General features: G+C 38.1%; 1 long non-coding RNA gene across 1 annotated transcript in view; it reads right to left on the reverse strand.

Moving 5' to 3' along the window:
- LOC106509513 overlaps positions 1–9,406 on the reverse strand; it is a 202,014-nt gene extending 192,608 nt beyond the window's left edge. Inside the window, exon 1 of the long non-coding RNA XR_002341838.1 lies at positions 8,561–9,406. This is a non-coding gene — a long non-coding RNA (uncharacterized LOC106509513). The remainder of the gene's footprint in view (positions 1–8,560) is intronic.

Consider the following 9,638-nt stretch of genomic DNA (forward strand, 5'->3'; position numbering starts at 1 on the left):
GGTACAGCCTTGAGATGCAGGGAAGAAAAAATAAGTGAGGGGAGAGAAAGAGAAGAGTGAGTTCAGACAATCATCACTACAGACAGTAAACTGTTCAACTGCCCTCTGCTGTGTCATTAAATTGATCAGAGATGGACTCAAACCAGTGCACTGAATGCCAACACTGATGCTGCAGGCATGCCAGCCTAGTGTATTTATCAGACCAAGGCTCCTGACTTCATTGCCCTACTGTTGCCAAAGATAAGAGCATATGACTGATTTAAAAGGACAAAGCTCCTTATGGATGTGCCCCAGGACTTCTGAGATTCCAGATGAGGCCAGAGAACATATACAAGGCCCCCTATTCCAAGCTGAGGACTCGATGTCTTCCTGAATTTTTGTTTTTGTCACTGTATAAATACTGATCTCACAGAAGCTCCTGTTTATTACTGTGATGTTCTGCTTCTAAGTATTGTCAAGATTCTGACTTTTCACTAGAGTCCCATGTGTTTAAGGAGCTCTGTGTTTGCATCTCCTGTGTTCTATGAACTTTTCAGGTTGACATTAATGGATTGTATCCACTAGGAACTCAAAGAACAAACTCACTGTTCCCCAACATTCCAGCAGCACAACCAAATCACCTACTCCGCCACTGAAAAACTGAATTTCAATAAATTACTATTGGAGTTCCCATCGTGGCTCAGTGGTTAACAAATCCGACTAGGAACCATGAGGTTGCAGGTTCGATCCCTGGCCTTGCTCAGTGGGTTAAGGGCCTGGCGTTGCCGTGAGCTGTGATGTAGGTTGCAGACGTGGCTCAGATCTTGCATTGTTGTGGCTCTGGTGTAGATCAGCGGCTACAGTTCCAATTGGACCCCTAGCCTGGGAACCTCCATATGCCCCGAGAGCGGCCCAAGAAAATGGCAAAAAGACAAAAATAAATAAATAAATAAATTACTATAGGCTCATCTGAGGAGTCTATGATTCATCAAAACTCTGGTTTATAAACCTAACACAAACAGCTTTTCAACTCTCTCTAGGGCAAGATGCTCATTCTATCTGCTCTAAATAAAGCAGGTATTTATTGAGTATCTGCTCTAAGGCCCAAACTACAGCCAAGAACTCACATGCCAGAAAGGCAAGCTAAGTCTGTTGAAACAATCTAAGTATACAGATCTGCCCCATCAGGCACAAATGATTTCAAAAGTGACTTTCAAATAACAAAAGAATCACACCAAATTAAAGACTGTGAGGATAAAAATCTTACAATACTGGAAGACAAATAATATTAACAATAAGAACACAAACCAATATAGAAAATAAGTATCTTTCAGGCATTCAATACAACCTAAATGAAATTTTTTAAGTCAGTAAGAAATTAAATTTTGTTGGATGTTATTTTCTAGATATATTTAGCCACCCGTTGAAAATTCCACTTTAAAGAAAAAGAGAGACACAGTTCTTGAAAACTTATTTTATATTAGGCCTTTATTGTTGTGCTGCTCTTTTGCACTCAAATAATTTTCAGTATTTGTCTCAACTAAAATATTGCCTTCACACGGATCCATCTGACTTGACAGCATAATCCTTCTCACTATAACAATCAAGCTGGAGCTTGATTTCGCCACTTAAGTGGAAATTGGTTTCCTAATGGAAAAATGCATCAAAACTGTGTCAATATAATTTCTGTGCAAAGTCATTTAACATGGCAAAATTCAAGACAAAGTCTTCACTGTGCACAATTCCTCTGCAAATTGTTTGTTAGGACATCAAGCATTCTGCTATTATTTTTCATTTATTTGGTTGGTTGATTTTCATTTTTGTTTTATTTTACTAGCTATTATATTGTTAGGATATTTTAGAAAACTGGCTGGAGTTCCCATTATGGCTCAGCAAGATAAGAACCTGACATAGGGTCCATGAGGATGCGGGTTGGATCCCTGGCCTTGCTCAGTGGGTTAAGGACAGAATTGCCACAAGCTATGGCATAGGTTTTAGATGTGGCTCAGATCCAGTGTTGCTGTGGCTGTGGCCAACTAATTTGACCCCTAGCCTGGGAACTTCCATATACTGCAGGTGCAGCCCCTAAAAAGGAAAAAAAGAAAAAAATAAACAAAAAGAAGGAGAAGAAACCTGACTATTTAACTTAAGCAAGTACTAGCAAAAACGAGTCCTTGGTAATGGAAAAGGAATGCCACGATTTATTTTTAATATTTCTTTTCTGCAAATAACCATTTATACCTCTAACATAAAGCAAAGCTGAAGATGTGGCAACCAAGCACCAAAGTCACTGGCAATTCCAAAGAATTCCCAGGGGAAACACTGTGTAGATTCCTTTTCTTCTGTGCATTTTTGGTCTTTCTATATTTCCATATTTTTAGGTATGAGACAGCTTGCACAGAAAATCAGAAGACCCTAAACTCAAATTTTATACCTTCCTAATCATCTATCAAGTTGGGCACACGTATGTCTTACTATCCTCAATGTGTTTTAAAGATAATGAATACAAAAGAATCTCATTATCAGAGATTCTAAGAATTTGAATATTATTAAACAATTATGTAGCAAGGGAAATTTTTTGAAGAAACAATAAACATCTTAAAGAAATGACAGAGAAGGCCAGGATTAATGTAGATTCAGTGGCCTAGGATCATTTTTGAGAAACCTGTATTTCTTAATAAAGTTCTACAAACCCTAGTAGATGCTTTAGTTATGGCAGACTGAGTTCACCTCATGGGGAACTCCCATGAGCCATTTGATAGTTCATTCAAACAAACTCACAAGGTGTGTGAAAAGTCTTCACTCTATGCCTTCTTATCCCAATATTGTTTTTCACACCTAAAGAGAGAAAATCTGCTAGTTTACTTTAACATCAATAGAGAAAAAAAATAGTTTCTCACCTTAAAGGAAAGTGGCTTTATATAGTTACATGCAGTGATGTTCTCGAAGAGGTTTCCTACAGTTCTTGTGGCTCAGTGGTTAACGAGCCCGACTAAGATCCATGAGGATGTTGGTTCAATCCCTGGCCTTGCTCAGTGGGTTAAGGATCAGGCATTATCATGAACTGTGGGGCAGGTCACAGATGCGGCTCAAATCTGGCATTGCTGTGGCATAGGCCGGCAGCTGCAGCTCCAATTTGACCCCTAGCCTGGGAGCTTCTATGTCACAGCTGCAGCCCTAAAAGGAAAAAAAAAAAAAAATGTTCACCAACCAGCTCTTCATGGGGAAGTAGGGAGCCATGAATTGTATTATTTGCCAATTTCCATGGAATGAATATGCCCACCATGGCTAACTGGCTCACTAATGCAATATCCTTGAATGCCAAGTGAGGAAGAGAGGAACGGTATCACACCATTACATGAGATCTTCCCCGTACAAATATAACAAGTGTAAATAACTTCAAAGAGCACAAATAATAAAATGTAGCAAAAGGATGGATAAAGTCTGAGTATTTATTAACAGTGTTCATTATTTGTTTCAGTTTATATTATTTAATTTTTAATAATGATCCTAGCTGGTCCACAAAATTCCTGGAAATGTAACAATTGGCTCTAATGAGCTAGTAAATACTAGCTCTAGAACACCATTTATATAACATGAAAACATAGATCTTTTTTTATGAAAAAATAGATCTTTAATCCACATCAAGAAAGAGTAAAGACGCTGGATTATTAGGACAGGGGCTCAGGAGGAGAAATTGGTCCAAGCACATCTGTGTCATCCAAACAAATACACTGAAGTTACTGACTGGAAAGCTAGAAATGTAAAGGAAGAATAATAATGACTTAAGCTACACTTCCCAAAATACATATGGAAGAACATTAGTCCGATAAGTTAGTCCATTAAATAAGGGTTCCACAACACAGTATCAACTTTGGCTTCTACTCTTAGCAAGTTAAACATTCAGTGAAAGAAGGACTTCAATCAGGCTTGGTGAGTGAGATCCCATAGCACTGGGTCCATAAAGAGTCTTGACTTTTTATAAACATGGCCACTACAAGCATATACTGATGACAGGTGCTTGTTGATGACTAAATCAGCTGAGTCAGTCTGTTTGGATATAATGCCTGTGCTCTGGTGAGTGTCCTCTGGTGGGCCTTATCATGATACAAGATCTTCACACTTCATGCTTACGTGTTTCTGTCTATGAATACGCTCCTACCCCAGATATTCTCATTCTTGGTCTTTAAGTCTTTCTCCTTGACTAACTGAAGTAGCTGCTTACAACTGACATTAGTCCATGTGTTTTCTCACTTTGAGCCCCTCTCCACACAAAGTACGTGGCCAGGCACATCCCCAAAACTCCACCCATTCTGAGGATCTTGCATCTTTGTTTCTTCTCCAAAGTCATCGCTAAGTGGGACATTAGTGCAGCTATCCCCCATTTTTGCTTACACTCACACATTCAGTTGACCATTCATTAGCAAAGCTTAAGTGATTTCTCAAATGACCCTTAAGGGTAACTTAAGGGAGAATCAGTGTTCAAGATACTGGGGAAGTGATGACCAAAAGCCTAAAACTTTACAGTTAGCATTCAGGACAAGAGAAAGTTATAACTTTTAGAATTATGTAGTAGCATTAGGTTCGTAGGTGAGTCAGGACTCATATTTAACAGATAGATTTCAAAAAAGGATAAACTGGCTCACCAGGAATTCCAAAGTGATGAGTGACTTCAGACATGACTGGACCCAGGCATTCAAACAATGTGATAAGGAATTTGTTTCCTTCTCCATCTGATACATCTTTTTTCTCTCCACATTATCTTCATATGCAGATGTGTGCTTCAGTTTTGGTGACAAATATACCTCCCTCCCTCCATATGGCCTTATATTGCCAGAAATTAGCTCCAGCAAAATTTCCAAAATGATTCTGATTTACCTAAATCAAAGCTCATCTCTAAATCAATCTTTTTAGATTAAGAATGTGAGGTATTGTGAGGTGCAATTTTAAAAGGTATCGTATTTTTGTATTCCTTTCCTAATGTTTCATTGCTGGTATACAGAAATGCAACTGACTTCTGAATGTTAATCTTATATCCTGCTACTTTGCTGAATTTATTAATCAGTTCAAGGAGTTTTGGGGTTGAGTCCTTAGGGTTTTCTATGGATAGTATCATGTCATCTGCATACAGTGACAGTTTGATCTCTTCTCTTCCTATATGGATGCCTTTTATTTCTTTTGTTTGTCTAATTGCTGTGGCCAGGACTTCCAAAACTATGTTGAAGAGCAGTGGTGAGAGTGGGCATCCCTGTCTTGTTCCAGATTTGAGTGAGAAGGCTTTCAGTTTTTCCCCATTGAGGATTATATTTGCTGTGGGTTTCTCATAAATGGCTTTGATTATATTCAGGAATGTTCCCTCTATACCCACTTTGGCGAGGGTCTTGATCATGAATGGATGTTGGACTTTGTCAAATGCTTTTTCTGCATCTATTGAGATGATCATATGATTTTTGACTTTTCTTTTGTTAATGTGGTGTATGATGCTGATTGACTTGTGTATACTGAACCATCCTTGTGAACCTGGGATGAACCCAACCTGGTCATGGTGTATGATTTTTTTGATATGTTGTTGGATTCGGTTGGCTAAGATTTTGTTGAGAATTTTTGCATTTATATTCATCAATGATATTGGGCGATAGTTTTCTTTTTTGGTGGTATCTCTGTCTGGTTTTGGAATGAGGGTGATGGTGGCCTCATAGAATGTCTTTGGGAGTATTCCTTCTTCTTCAACCTTTTGAAAGAGTTTAAAGAGGATGGGGACCAGATCTTCTTTATATGTTTGATAGAATTCACCTGTGAAGCCATCTGGCCCTGGACTTTTATTTGTAGGGAGCGTTTTTATGACGTCTTCAATTTCATTTCTAGTGATTGGTCTGTTCAGTTGGTCTGTTTCTTCTTGATTCAGTTTTGGCAGGCTGTGAGATTCTAGAAAATGGTCCATTTTTTCCAGATTGTCAAATTTGTTGGCATATAGTTATTCATAGTATTCCTCTTATGGTTTTTTGTATTTATGCAGTATCCATTGTGATTTCTCCTTTTTCATTTATAATTTTGGTTATTTGAGTTCTTTCGCTCCTCTTTTTAGTGAGGCTGGCCAGGGGTTTGTCAATTTTGTTTACCTTTTCAAAGAACCAGCTCTTGATTTTATTAATTTTCTCTATTATTTTTTGAATCTCTATTTTATTGATTTCTTCTTTGATCTTTATAATTTCCTTCCTTCTACAGACTTTAGGCCTTTTTTCACAAAATCAAATACCTTGGAATACACCTGACCAAGGAGGTAAAGGACCTATATGCCAAGAACTATAAAACTTTAATCAAAGAAATCAAAGAAGATGTAAAGAAATGGAAAGATATTCCATGTTCCTGGATTGGGAAAATCAATATTGTAAAAATGGCCATACTACCCAAAGCAATCTACAGATTCAATGCAATCCCTATCAAATTACCCAGGACATTTTTCACAGAACTAGAACAAACAATCCAAACATTTATATGGAACCACAAAAGACCCAGAATCGCCAAAGCAATCCTGAGAAACAAAAACCAAGCAGGAGGCATAACTCTCCCAGACTTCAAGAAATACTACAAAGCCACAGTCATCAAAACAGTGTGGTACTGGTATCAAAACAGACAGACAGACCAATGGAACAGAACAGAGAACCCGGAAATAAACCCTGACACCTATGGTCAATTAATCTTTGACAAGGGAGGCAAGAACATCAAATGGGAAAAAGAAAGTCTATTCAGCAAGCATTGCTGAGAAACCTGGACAGCTGCATGCAAAGCAATGAGGCTAGAACACACCCTCACACCATGCACAAAAATAAACTCCAAATGGCTGAAAGACTTAAATATATGACAGGACACCATCAAACTCCTAGAAGAAAACATAGGCAAAACACTCTCTGACATCAACATCATGAATATTTTCTCAGGTCAGTCTCCCAAAGCAATAGAAACTAGAGCAAAAATAAACCCATGGGACCTCATCAAACTGAAAAGCTTTTGCACAGCAAAGGAAACCCAAAAGAAAACAAAAAGACAACTTACAGAATGGGAGAAAATAGTTTCAAATGATGCAAATGACAAGGGCTTAATCTCTAAAATATATAAGCAACTTATACAACCCAACAGCAAAAAAGCCAATCAATCAATGGAAAAATGGGCAAAAGACCTCAACAGACATTTCTCCAAAGAAGAGATACAGATGGCCAACAAACACATGAAAAAATGCTCAACATCGCTGATTATAAGAGAAATGCAAATCAAAACGACCATGAGATACCACCTCACACCAGTCAGAATGGCCATCATTCATAAATCCACAAATAACAAGTGCTGGAGGGGCTGTGGAGAAAAGGGAACCCTCCCGCACTGTTGGTGGGAATGTAAACTGGTACAGCCACTATGGAGAACAGTTTGGAGATACCTTAGAAATCTATACATAGAACTTCCAATATGACCCCACAATCCCACTCTTGGGCATCTATCCAGACAAAACTCTACTTAAAAGAGACACATGCACCCGCATGTTCATTGCAGCACTATTCACAATAGCCAGGACATGGAAACAACCCAAATGTCCATCGACAGATGGTTGGATTCGGAAGAAGTGGTATATATACACAATGGAATACTACTCAGCCATAAAAAAGGATGACATCATGCCATTTGCAGCAACATGGATGGAACTAGAGAATCTCATCCTGAGTGAAATGAGCCAGAAAGACAAAGACAAATACCATATGATATCACTTATAACTGGAATCTAATATCCAGCACAAATGAACATCTCCACAAAAAATAAAATCATTGACTTGGAAAATAGACTTGTGGCTGCCTGATGGGAGAGGAAGGGAGTGGGAGGGATCGGGAGCTTGGACTTATCAGACACAACTTAGAATAGATTTACAAGGAGATCCTGCTGAATAGCATTGAGAACTTTGTCTAGATACTCACGTTGCAACAGAACAAAGGGTGGGGAAAAAAATGTATACATGTAGGGATAATTTGATCCCCTTGCTGTACAGTGGGAAAAAAATAATAAATTAATAAAAAGCTTTAAAAAAAAAGAATGTGAGGTATTCTCACTGCTAAACCTCTAAGTCTCTACCTTCATAGGAAGGTACTTGAGTTACAAGGGGATGCCAGTAATAATCAAAGCAGAAAATGAGGAGTTTGTCATGAAAAACAAGGTCCTATTATTCAGAGAAGAAAAAGCAGCATGGGCAGATAAAATGCAACACCAAAGACAATTATATATATTTTAGAAAATCTCTCCATCAATACCTTCTGTTTTGTCACATAGGCAATGCCTATACTGACTTTAGTATTCTTGTAATTATATTGCAAATAACATAATTCTACTAGATTGTACTATATGCAAAATAATTTTAAGATAATATGTGTATTAGAGAATACTGGGGTATTTAAACACATTTAGATCAATGTAAATAAAGTTATCACAATTGTGTAATAGTTATTAGCATTTCTTAATTTATAATAACCTTTATTTTTTTAATAATTTAATATTTTCAGAAAGTTTCAGTGTAGGAAGGGTTCATATATACACTCACACAGTTTCATGACTTTCTCCTGCAGGTTAGGGCTCAGAGTTGGAGAACTGGATACAGACCTACATGATGGAGATGATAGGAACCTGGAAAAATAGAGACCAGATGGCACCCTCAGTCCTCAGAAGCCAGGTGGACACAATTTTACAATGAGTGGCAGTGACTGAGTGGCAGTCACTCAGAAGCAGGGAAAGGACTGACCTGGAAATAAATAATGGAACCTGATGTCCCCAAATATACAGGGAACCAACAAGGGTCCAAAGCTACATGAATCATGAAAAGAAATCAAAGATGGATGGATGGTCAGGAGGCTGAAGGTAGTTACCCCAATAACTACCAGTTTCCACACCAGAGTCAGTTTTCACACCTAGACCCATTAAGTGAAGAGGCAGCTAGTGTCTCAGGAAGAGGAGACGAATAAACCATGGTGAATGCATATTGTAAAAATGTCCCTAGTCCTTTAAAGAGAGCTATAGTCATTTACTTAAGGATGTATGAACTTAGTGAAGACTTTCAAAATTTATATATGGATGCACACAGAACTCATATCTGCACCAGGCAGCCTTCCTCCAGAAGGTTCCTGCTCTTAACAATTACGCTATATGGTCCTCCGCCAAATGAGACAAGAAACCTCCCTCTTTTTCTGCCCTTTATTCGTCCTCTTGTTTTCTCTCCTTCCCAAGAAATACTTTATTTTTTTCACATCTTGCTGTCATTCTGTGTGACCCTAGATAGGTGAAGAGGTGGAAAAACTAAAAAGATGGTAGTACAGATGGCCAGCTGGCACATGAAAAGATGTTCAATATCACTAATTATTAGAGAAATGCAAATCAAAACTACAATGAAGTACCACCTCACATCAGGCAGAAGGGCCATCATTAATAACCCTAAAAATAACAAATGTTGGAGAGATTGTAAAGAAAAGGGAACCCTCCTATATTGTTGGCGGGAATGTAAACTGGTACAACCATTTTGGAAAACAGTATGGACGGTCCTTCAAAAACTAAAAATAGGAAGTTCCCATTGTGGCTCAGTAGAAACAAATCTGACTAGTATCCATGAGGATACCAGTTCTATCCCTGG

The sequence above is a fragment of the Sus scrofa genome, chromosome 2, assembly GCF_000003025.6.
Source record: "Sus scrofa isolate TJ Tabasco breed Duroc chromosome 2, Sscrofa11.1, whole genome shotgun sequence".
Taxonomy (NCBI): domain Eukaryota; kingdom Metazoa; phylum Chordata; class Mammalia; order Artiodactyla; family Suidae; genus Sus; species Sus scrofa.